This window comes from Chrysemys picta, chromosome 9 (assembly GCF_011386835.1).
Source record: "Chrysemys picta bellii isolate R12L10 chromosome 9, ASM1138683v2, whole genome shotgun sequence".
In the NCBI taxonomy this organism is placed as follows: Eukaryota; Metazoa; Chordata; order Testudines; family Emydidae; genus Chrysemys; species Chrysemys picta.
Genome location: NC_088799.1, coordinates 87,030,618 through 87,043,282, shown reverse-complemented (window position 1 = coordinate 87,043,282; position 12,665 = coordinate 87,030,618). Strand labels below are relative to the sequence as shown.

The window sequence follows — 12,665 nt, the reverse complement described above, 5'->3', positions numbered from 1 at the left end:
TCAACCTAGCTGTGTCTTTGTCAGGGATTTAAGTCAGTGCAACTACAGTGCTCAGGGATATGGGTTTTTCATACCCCTGAGCATGGTAGCTATGTCGATCTAAGTTTTAAGTGTAGACCAGGCCTCAGATGAAATTAGTACTATGCAATATGTTGCTTTTACAACACCTAGACTGAGTTTTAGCAATGATATTTAATTTAAACTTTTGTGGAGACAATTGTGAAATGAGTTTACAGAATCCTATATACGTGTATAAGGATTCAACTTAGCTTTCTTAAATGAAAGGCATCAGGTAATTAGATGCCAAAAAAACCACCAAAAACTTTAGGTTGCTAAACCCCCTAAGCAGCATGACAACACCCTAACAAGATATGAGAACTTCCTTCAACAGCACATGAAGTTCTGGGGTAACTATACAGCCCCTCTACCCCTTTCTGCCCCTGCTTCCCCAGTGCATGAGATTAAGTGGGAGACTAGAATAATTACTAGAGAAAGAAGGGAAGAATTTTGAGGAAAAATCTGAAGTATTGAGAGAGCAAGGTCTGGAAGGGTTTGAAGCCTCACTGTAATGTTTATGTAGGCCAAAAACAAAGAGCCTACTTGTCCAGGACAAAAGAAAAAAATCCTAGGCGGAGGCAGATCTTGTACTGGTATAACCAAATGTTTTGCTAGAGGACTAGATAATTCAGTGGCTGAGTAGCTACTTAAGGCAACAGACCCTCTTTAATAGGATATAGAAGGAGTTAGATTAACCCTTTTTAATAAACCTTTTATGTAACATGGCACTATGCGCTAAAGCAGCCTTGGATTATATAGCATTGAGGGGAGTGACAGGAGGTAGCAGACACTGTTTGTTTTGAGAGCTCTTTTCCTCTGGGGAAGAAAAGGATTTTTTGCTGCCAGAAGTGTTAATTACCCTCAGACTTCCTTTAAGAACCTCAAGAGGTACTCCTTTAAAGCCTAGTTAGAGATGAAGGTTAGAGAGCTGGCTCTATCTGGGGGGAGACTGCAAAGCCCTCAGTGAGCTCAGACAGGGCTTGTTATAATTTTATTTGCAAACTTGGAATCTGGGAAGGCTTTTGATTATTTGCACAGGAAAGGACTAGGTGTTGAAAAATTATGTCATCAGTGCAGTGTTTGAATCCAGATTAAGAAGTGAACACAAATCACAGGTAGGTTTTGTTTTGTTTTTAAAATAGTCCCATATTCGTTTGTGACCCCTTTGCATGTGTAATTATCTTTTGGGTAGGCTCAGGGTTTGTTTGTGCTGATAGGTGCATTCACCACCAAAAAATTCCAATTCTTAACTCTGGACTAAAATTTTCAGCTTATTCACAATGCTCCAGTAAGTCCCACTTCATAAAAGGAAACTAAACTGGTCAGCCACACTGCAGTAAAATTACTAAAAGCATGTCGAGCAACAAGAGAGAACTATGCAGAACTACAGTTATGGCCCACATGAGGAAGCTCTGAAGTATTAGAGTTCGATATTGAAACGGTTATACAGTTTCTCTTCGGTGACTTGGACAGAAGCCTAATGTACTATAGGAAAAAGTGTGTGGATGTTGTCCTTATACAACAAATGGAGGTACCAGGTGCAGCTGTGCAGACAGACTGTTCCTCCACTCTTTCCTGAGTAGGTCTGCTACAAACACAAACTTGAACAAGCTTAGTTCCATCTTCCAGCTGTTCCTCTTCCCCGTGTAAATGATGCCAGCCCCCCCCCCCAGCTCTTAAAAATGCAAAAACTATTTACATGCTTGTGAAATAAACACATCTAACCCATTTACAGCGGAAATGAAAGAGCTCTTTCTGGATTAAAACAAAAACATACATATATACAGATTCCAGGGGCTGGAATTAAAAGCATATACAATTAACCATCTGACAAATAGATTCAGGTTAATAGTAACAGCACCAAGACATTGTTAGTCAGCATCAATGTAAGAAGACAGTATGTAGAGGACTAGGACATACACCTCTACCCCGATATAACGCTGTCCTCGGAAGCCAAAAAATCTTACCGCGTTATATCGAACTTGCTTTGATCCACCGGAGCGTGCAGCCCCCTCCCCCCGAGCGCTGCTTTACCACGTTATATCCGAATTCATCTTGTATCGGATCACATTATATCGGGGTAGAGGTCTAATTACATTCATAATAGCAAAGCCAGTTATATATAGGACTGCAAGAACCATACTTGAAAAGCAATGTACAAAATGATCAACTAATTTCTGATTTGGCTCCTGGGAACAGTTTCTGAACCGGGACTGAGGACCCACGGATCTAGCCACACAAAAAATGAAGAGTCTAGGTGACTTCCTAAATTGCTTGGTCCTATATAAGTAGAAGGCCAATGCCCTTCTAACATCTAGGGTATGAAAAAAGGATTTCCTGTGCAGCTTCGGGAAAAACCTTGTTATATGAATGGATTGATTAAGGTGGAACTCAGATAGAACCTTAGGCCTTGGCTACACTGGCAATTCACAGCGCTGCACTTGCTGTGCTCAGGGGTGTGAAAAAACACCCCCCCGAGCGCAGAGACTGCAGCGCTGTAAAGCGCCAGTGTAATCAGCGCCTGCAGCGCTGCACGCTCGCTCGCAGCGCTGCAAGCTATCCCCCTCGGAGAGGTGGAGTACTTGCAGTGCTGCGAGAGAGCTCTCGCAGCGCTGGCGGCGCGACTACACTCGCGCTTCACAGCGCTGCCGCGGCAGCGCTATTAATCCCCAAGTATAGCCAAGGCCTCTGGTAAGAATTTAGGTGTGGACATACTGACACCTTGTCCTTAAAGAAACCTGTAAAAAGGGGATCTGCCATCAAGGCTCCAGTCTCCTTGACCCTACAGGCCCACATGAGAGCTACTAAAAAGGCAATCTTTGCAGATAAATGCAACAGAACAGGTCTCAAAGTAATTGAGTACCAGATTGAAGTCCCATGTTAGGGTAGGGTTTCCCCAAACCCTTAGTAAACTTAGACAATACCAGATGAGCACATATGGAGAATCCTTCTACCAGAGGATGAAAAGCTGACATTGCAGGCAAATGGACCTTAATTGAACTACTTGATAACCCTGATTTCCTTAGAATCAACAGATAATCCAGGATGACAAAGTGGCACTGAACCAGGAAGAAAGGAGGCAGCAACGACACCACCAATGGAAGAATCTCTTTCATTTCTGAAAAAAACAGACTCCAACGAAAGACTGCTGAGCTGGAATTGATATGCAAAGTAGACACAATCAACTCAGGATTGAATAAGGACTGGGAATGGCTGAGCCATTACAAACATTGAATCTATCTCCCCTTGTAAGTATTCTCACACTTCTTATCAAACTGTCTGTACTGGGCTATCTTGATTATCACTTCAAAAGTTTTTTTTCCTCTTACTTAATTGGCCTCTCAGAGTTGGTAAGACAACTCCCACCTGTTTACGCTCGCTGTATGTGTATATATATATAAATATTGAGGAATATTTATTCCATTCTATATGCATACCGAAGAAGTGGGCTGTAGTCCACGAAAGCTTATGCTCTAATAAATTTGTTAGTCTCTAAGGTGCCACAAGTACTCCTGTTCTTTTTGCGGATACAGACTAACACGGCTGCTACTCTGAAACCTTTCATTTCTGCAGATAAGTAGTGCAGGTTGATCTCTTTCTACTATTCAGTAATACGGAGCTGTTGTACTTCCATAGAGTTGGAGGATTCCAATCCCGTGAGGAGCCACGCCCTGAGGTGGAGAACTGCTAGGTTGGGATGAAGCACACGATCCACATCCTGTGACAGGAGGTGAGGAATGGTCAGGAGCTTGAACGATGGTTGGACACAGAGGTGAAGCAAGTAAGGGTACAAAGCTTGTCTTGGCCATGTTGGCACTCTAAGGATAACTCTGGCTCTATCCTATCTGATCTTGTTCATTGCCCTAAGAACAGATCCTTCTTCCAACATGGAAGAAAGGCATCTCCCAAGGTGTGCCATTCCAGACTCCCTCTTGAGCAGAAAACAGGACACTTCCTGTTCTGGAGGTGGCAAAGAGATCCACCTCTGGCAGTCACCATTTTAGGAGTATGCTGTGGAAACTTTGCTGTCTAGCTCCCATTCATAATTCTGTGAGAACTACCTGCTGAGGACATCTGCTGTGGTCTTTTGAATACCTGGAAAGGTAGACTGCAGAAATGCACCAATTCCATAGTTTCATGGCTTCGGTGCAGAGAGAGGAGTATCTTGCTCATCCCTGCTTGTTGATATAGGCTATGCAAGATACTTTGTCCATCATGACCCTAATTGATTTGCCCCAGATTAGGGCTAGGAAATAAAGGCATACATTCCTCACAGCCCTGAACTCCAACAAATTGATGTGGAGACTGATTTCCTGAGTAGTCCATCTGCCCTGAGTTGTGAGGGTATTGAGGAAGAGTCCCTATCCCAGCAGCAATAAATCTGTTGATCAAGTCACTGATGGGGGTGGGAGACAGAAGGGAAAACCTATACAGATGCTGAGTTGATCCTTCATCCAGTCCAAGAAGTTTCTCAGTTGCAGAGGAGTAGTCACCTGTCTGTCCAAGGTGTGTCTGACTAGAGAATAGGCCATTCTGAGCCAACCCTGGAAGCAGCAGAGACATAGCCTTGCATGATCAGTCACAAAGGTGCAATCTGCCCCATGACCCGTGAGCTGAAGACAGTTCCTTATTGTAGTTCGAGGGCTTCCCTGAATTTCCCATACCAGACCTGACAAGAAGTAGGTTCTGGCGGTCAGTGAACCCCTATAAACTGTATCTTCTGTACAGGGCTTAATGTGGACTTTTTTTTACATTCAGCTTCAGATGCAACTCCTGGAACAGAGCAAGGGCTGCCTGGGTGGAAGACAACACTGCTTCATAGGAACGGCCCTTGAGTAGCCAGTCGTTGAGATATGGGAAAACTAGGATTGCTTCTTGTTGGAGGTAAGCAGCCATTACTGCCAGAACTTTTGAGAACATCCCTGCGGCCAAAGAAAGGTTGAAGGGAAGCACTTACTACTAGAAATTATCCTGGCCTATAGCAAAGCGTAGGTATTTTCTGTCTGATGAGTATATCATTATATGGAATTGGGCATCCTGCAGGTGAAGGGCCGAAAACCAATCCCTTTTCTCTAGTGAAGGAATTATAGCTGGGTCACCATCCTGAACTTTTGAGACTTTACAGACTTCTTTAGAAGTCTTAGATCTAAGATTGTGCCAAAGAAGGTTGGAGACCAAAGAAATACTGTTCAAAACAATTAACACTCAGCAATTGTTTACTTGTACAATACACCGTCCTTTTGCTTTGTATTTTTGAACCCCACATACCCGCTACTGACAAATCAAGATTGCAAGCAGTGGATTTCTTTTCCTTCCATATTAACCAAAAAGAGTTACAAATATGCTCTTAGGGACAGATCCTCAACTAGTGTAAATCTACACTCCAGCTCTACTGAAGTCAATGCAGCTATAACAATTTAGCTAAGAATTTGGCCCATTCATTTTCCTTTCACTGAATGCAATGGCATTCAGTGTAAAACTACACTGACCATTTGTAAATACAGTACCATGCAATTTCTAAGTCTTTCAAGCTGTTCCTTTCTCTCAAATAGTTTCCCCGGAAGAATGCTTTGAGGCAGCCTATTGGCATTACTTCCCCATTAGGAGTTGGGAGGAGCAGCTTCAGGAAGCAGGCAAAGGAAGAGAAATGCAGATACCCCCATAAATTGCAACATTGCTCAGAAATCTAGGAGAGCTCACTATAAGGTGTTACAGTGATAAACCTTTTGGTCTATTTTACTTTGTGTTACATGTGATCTAACTTTGGAGAGATCGAATGAGAAAAGGTATTTTCCTTCTCTGTAGCTGTGCAAGTTAATACAACATGGACCTTACTCATATGCATGTTTTCTATATGATGATTACCATATATAATCAAATTAACAAAATACAAGTGCTTTTAAAAAATACATCAAGAAGAGCAATTCCTAATAAGTTTTGGCTGTTGCATTAGTTTAATCAAGACGAGAGAACTCACTATTAGTTGACAGGTTTCAGAGTGGTAGCGTGTTAGTCTGTATCAGCAAAAAGAACGAGGAGTACTTGTGGCACCTTGGAGACTAACAAATTTATTTGAGCATAAGCCCACGAAAGCTTATGCTCAAATAAATTTGTTAGTCTCTAAGGTGCCACAAGTACTCCTCATTCTTTTCACTATTAGTTGACTACACCTTAGCCCTCAACCCTGTAAGCTTCTCTAGTAGATTTTAGATTATCTATGGATCACCCTGTCTTGAAGGCAATGCCTCATTTGCACAATACATGCTATGTTGACATTAGACTCAATGCAGCAATACATAAAGCTTAAATATAAATACTTTAAGGTGCACCATCTACGTAAAGACATGACTGTATAAAAAGTGCAAAGCACTCTCAACTCTCCTTGACTTCAATGGACGCTAAGGAGCTCAGCTCTATGGATTAGATTCTACAGCAAAGAACATTTCAAATGGTACTACATTAATGCCCAATAGGGAGCTTTTTGTGGGTGCCAACAGAGTCCACACAGGCTAGTCACTGTGCAACACCCTAGTGTGCCCTAGAACTTACACCTCTCTAGTGCAGACTAATGCACAGTGTAGACAGGTCCTCACATTGTACTGGATTAATGTGCCCTGGAAGACGTGTGAAATAAAATACCAACTTCCTGGGGGATCTATTTGATATTATAGTGAGTCTTCTCTATCTGTGACTCTTATTATCCCCTCTGAAAAGAATTTTATAGCAAGAATATCTGAAATGAATAGGTTGTTATCCATTAAAAAATGAACAGCAAAATAACCATTGTCATCACTTAGCAGAAATGAAAACAGCAATACAAATTCAGCCAAATTGGCAGTGACAAATTCAGAGTTCAATGATTTTTCTTCCCAAGACTTTGGACTGTGTACAAGTCTTATGAAGAGAAGGTCTGCTGAATACATTTTGTTACAATATCTAATATTTTTAATTAGTAGTGACATAAATGCATACTTTATAGTCCACATGTGTCATTATAAAAGACAACACTTCGTTGTGCTTCAAATTTCTTTGGAACATTAGTTAAGCCACCATATTTTTTTAGGGAAGGAGTTAAAACTATGTCTAATACTGAAAATAGCAACTGTAAAACTCTCTCTACGCATTTACATACATGTCTTATTATAATCAAACTGTTTATATAATGGTAGGACCCAGAGGCCTCAATCACAATGGCGATCCATTGGGCAAGGGACTGTACAAATACATATGGAGAAAATTTCCACCCTGATAAGCTTGTATAATATTTAAAATTTTACTCATTGGGATGGATTCAGACTACATAGGGACATCAGATCTATCTATTTTAGGTACTTATATGGTCCCCATTACAATATTATGTGAGCACCATACAATCTTTAATGTACTCATCCTCACAACACCCATGTGCAGTTGGGAAGTATTATCATCGCCATTTTACAGATAGGGAACTAAGGCACAAAGAGACTAAGTCACTTGGCTAAGGTCACACAATAAGTCTCTGACAAAGCAGGGAACTGATCCCAGGTCTTCCAAGTCCCACTCTGATGCCTGAACCATCCTTCCTTTTTTAGAGTGTTATGCAGAATCTTATTCCATCATGTCTTTTAAGTTTAGGTGTATAAAAGCCATATGCAAAAGTTCTCTCACAGGCACTGAGGATAACCAAGTCTGAGAGGAAACTAACTCCCTGCACAAGTATATATAAGGGTATGTCTACCTATAGCATGGAGTGTCTCCCCAGCCTAGGGAGACAGACTCACACTAATTCTAGCTGAGCTAGTGTGCTAAAAATAGCAGTGTGGATGGTGTGGCACTGATAGAGGCTAGGGCTAGCCACCAGAACTCAGATCTACAGGATCAGGTGGGTTTGAGAGCCGCAATATCCATACTGCTACTTTTAGCACACTAGCTCAAGCTGAGATAGTGTACGTGTGTACCCAGTCTGGGAGGCATACTCCAAGCTGCAGTGTAGGAATAACCTTAGAGGTTCTATGTTATCTACAGTTTATTTAGCTCTGTAGAGGTACACAATGATATACAGAAGGGAAATTAAGCAAACAAATGAGATTCCCTGCCCAGATGAACATACAGTTCAAAACTACGAAGTGACAGAATACAAACAAAACAAAGATCAGTCTGAGTGGAGAGGGGTTGTAAGCTTAATATAACAAGAACAGCATGCTCCTGAGTTATATGAGCAGAAGAAAGGCTAATTGGATTACCCAATTTTAAGGGCACGTCTTCATTGCAGAGTTTACACAAGTATCTATGCTCAAATTATTCCTCTCAAGTTAGCGTAGCTCACGGGAGCTTTCAGTGTGTCCACCAACATTCGCTGCATCCACAGTGGTGTTGCACTTCTCAGGGTACATCCCATAGTTCTTAGTATTGCAGTAAGCTGAGCCATTCTATGATTCTTTTCCAATAAATGGTGGGAGAACTTGTCTGTCCTTTTTGGGCACACCGGGGAAGTGTGGGAAGGCCCTGGAGGACTAGTAGCACTCAAGCAGTGCTAGCCTGCAACCTCGCTACAAAGTAGTCGTATTAGCAGCTGATGAGTTGTACTCACTCAAATTTAGGTCTATTACCCACCCCACCCCCCTTTAAGCCAGCCAACTTAAGTTAGAAGCTCCACCACACTTGAATTAAGGGGTTTTGTGTGTGGATGGGACTCCAGTTAGATGCAACAGTTAAGTTACAATTCAAGTTAACTTTGCAGTGAAGACAAGCCCTAAAGCATCCACTTCTGGCCATTCTAGGAAGCGGGGTGACTGATAAGTATGGCTGACTAAAATGTGTGTGCCACCTATTACCATAGATTAGTTGGCTGCCATTACACCATCTAAGTGAATTAACCAAAATAAAAAAGCACTATAGCGTGACTGTACATCCTGCATCCTTCTGGAAAAAGACTCCCTCACTCAAACTTCCTTTCCTCCAAGCTATCCTTAAAAAATAGAAGTCCTCAAGATAAATGACTGTATAAACAACCAAACATGCAATGGAAACTTGTTCATGTATTTATTCCAGCCCTACTGTACCCTCAGTAATTAGCTTGTTAAAAAACCATTTATAACTTGCATAGTCATCCGAGACAAAAATAAGTTACTTTCTCTAAACTGACAAATGCCATTAACATTAACCAGCAAAACATACTAATGTTGCATAATATTCAATTATTTGGTTCAAGCTCATATCCCTGTTTAATATTTGAATAAAATATTAACTCAATTTTAAAATAACATGGTAGGGTATTTCTAACCTACCAGAAATACATTCAAAAGCTTGTGAATATTTTTATTTAATAATACCTTCTAGAGCTCACTCATTCAAGAATTCTTCCTCTAGTTTTAGGAGAGGTGAGGTACTCTCACAAGTAGAATGAGGGTTATCCCAAGAACAGATCCTTAGCTGGGGTAAATAATCATAGCTCCCAATAAATATAGCCCAATAATGAAATATTCTACTACCTGTCAACACATTATGTAGGTAAGTAGGTAGTTAGTTATACATGGATACTTGCCTGGAAGGTACTTGAACAATGGATGCATTCAGAAACCCTTACCTAGATCAGGTCTCATTCATTTTTGGGATTATTTTCTGATGCGTAATTTAGGCCTAAACTATCCATCAGTGTAGAGAAGTGTTAATTTAAATATGCAAAAATGCTTTCATAGAACTACTGCAATACTAAAATAACTTCAAAATTCAAATGAAACATTTTTTTCTAAATGTAAGCCTTCTCCTAAATTATTTTCAACCCAATTGCAGCTTTATTTTACTTCATTAAAGACAAAGTCAAACTCATTAGTCTAATTCTGTTGTTTGAGATGGGTGGCAGTCATAGAATCATAGAATATCAGAGTTGGAAGGGACCTCAAGAGGTCATCTAGTCCAACCCCCTGCTCAAAGCAGGACCAATTCCCAGCTAAATCATCCCAGCCAGGGCTTTGTCAAGCCGGGCCTTAAAAACCTCCAAGGAAGGAGACTCCACCACCTCCCTAGGTAACGCATTCCAGTGTTTCACCACCCTCCTAGTGAAATAGTTTTTCCTGATATCCAACCTGGACCTCCCCCACTGCAACTTGAGACCATTGCTCCTTGTTCTGTCATCTGCCACCACTGAGAACAGCCGAGCTCCATCCTCTTTGGAACCCCCCTTCAGGTAGTTGAAGGCTGCTATCAAATCCCCCCTCATTCTTCTCTTCTGGAGACTAAACAATCCCAGTTCCCTCAGCCTCTCCTCATAAGTCATGTGCTCCAGACCCCTAATCATTTTTGTTGCCCTCCGCTGGACTCTTTCCAATTTTTCCACATCCTTCTTGTAGTGTGGGGCCCAAAACTGGACACAGTATTCCAGATAAGGCCTCACCAATGTCGAATAAAGGGGAACGATCACGTTCCTCGATCTGCTGGCAATGCCCCTACTTATACAGCCCAAAATGCCGTTAGCCTTCTTGGCAACAAGAGCACACTGTTGACTCATATCCAGCTTCTCGTCCACTGTGACCCCTAGGTCCTTTTCTGCAGAACTGCTACCTAGCCATTCGGTCCCTAGTCTGTAGCAGTGCATGGGGTTCTTCCGTCCTAAGTGCAGGACTCTGCACTTGTCCTTGTTGAACCTCATCAGGTTTTTTTGGCCCAATCCTCTAATTTGTCTAGGTCCCTCTGTATCTGATCCCTACCCTCTAGTGTATCTACCACGCCTCCTAGTTTAGTGTCATCTGCAAACTTGCTGAGAGTGCAGTCCACACCATCCTCCAGTTCATTAATAAAGATATTAAACAAAACCGGCCCCAGGACCGACCCTTGGGGCACTCCACTTGAAACCGGCTGCCAACTAGACATGGAGCCATTGATCACTACCCGTTGAGCCCGACGATCTAGCCAGCTTTCTATCCACCTTACAGTCCATTCATCCAGCCCATACTTCTTTGACTTGGCGGCAAGAATACTGTGGGAGACAGTATCAAAGGCTTTGCTAAAGTCAAGGAATAACACATCCACTGCTTTCCCCTCATCCACAGAGCCAGTTATCTCATCATAGAAGGCAATTAGGTTAGTCAGGCACGACTTCCCCTTTGTGAATCCATGCTGACTGTTCCTGATCACTTTCCTCTCCTCTAAATGTTTCATAATTGATTCCTTGAGGACCTGCTCCATGATTTTTCCAGGTACTGAGGTGAGGCTGACTGGCCTGTAGTTCCGCGGATCCTCCTTCTTCCCTTTTTTAAAGATGGGCACTACATTAGCCTTTTTCCAGTCATCTGGGACCTCCCCCGATCGCCATGAGTTTTCAAACAGTGTTGCCTACTACTGATTTTCATTATAAGTCTCATGATAGTTGGTAGGGTTTGTATGTTTTTGATCAAATGAGAATATGAGCTTTCGATTTTTTTTAAAAAGTAAGATTCTAGGCATCATGGTTGTGGAGAAAAGCTTGACAACATGAACCTTAAAAGGTCCCCAAATCAGAAGGCAAATTTAAAAGGATCTAAAGTGTATTATTTTTAAAAATCTCATGATTTTTAAGACAGTCTCATGATCATTGTGGCCTGAATCATGATTCTTGAGTACTTAGAATTGGCAATGATGGAAATGTAAGACACATAGTAATCTAAGATGGTAGCAAGAGTATAGGTGAGGACTTTAACATGACAGTGTTCTTTAAAAATCTTTAGTGATTGTGGCAGCCAAATCACTTGATCTGTAGTGTTTCTCAACTTGGACCAAATCTTGTCATGTTATTAACCTTTACTTAAAGAGCCTTGTCTGAAGACTTCATGAGTAAGATGACAACCAAAAAAGATAACTAATGCATCGTGGTTCATAAACTGACCTACAATATTTTCCTCAAAGCAACAACTGGTAAAAAGAATTACTACAGAACTTGGACTTTGTACATTATCCAGAAAAATTAATCCCCTGTGCCCCCAAAATTGGCTTATTTAAGTGTCATTACCTCATATGCAGTAAGTACACGTCTATGCTTTTTATTGGCTTGAAAAACAACCACACTGCAAAGATTTTACAATTCTATAAAATTCAGCTTGTATTTCGAAGAGGAAAACGCCACTCTCTTGCTCTGCATTTAGCATATGCTCTTCCCATGACGTGCAACAGAAAATATGCAACCTTGGCTGGTGCTAAGCAATGAATCACATTTTCCTTAGGGGACGGGGAGGTTGTCTGTGTGGTGCATCAGGCCACTTCCTGAGCCCAGCCTTCTCTGCAACCAGGAAAGGGGCGTGTCCGGGAGGAGCTATCACCGCTGAGGCCACAAAGAGCCATCTGCTTTGCATCCGGCCCCGGGAAGGGGGATGTGGATGAGCTTGGGGGGAATGCAGCTGATGCAGGACAACTACAGCAAGCAACTTGCTCTGACTGCACTGAGTGCCGGGGTAGGAAACAGGAGGCTAAGGAGGCGATACTGCTGGGCAAGTGCCACGCTCCCGACACCTGCTCAGCATTCAGCACCCCTGGAGAGCACGTGTAAGTGGGGAGATTACTGTTCCGGGCACGTCACAGAAAACAAAGCCAGACCCAGTCCCTGCCCCAGGGATTTTACCGTGTCCGTATGACAGGTGATGCAACCCCAGGGCACAGTG

At 42.1% G+C, this 12,665-nt stretch overlaps 1 protein-coding gene across 6 annotated transcripts in view; it reads right to left on the bottom strand.

The window, feature by feature from the left end:
- ACSL4 (acyl-CoA synthetase long chain family member 4) overlaps positions 1 to 12,665 on the bottom strand; it is a 110,647-nt gene that overhangs the window by 38,633 nt on the left and 59,349 nt on the right. The window lies entirely within an intron of this gene.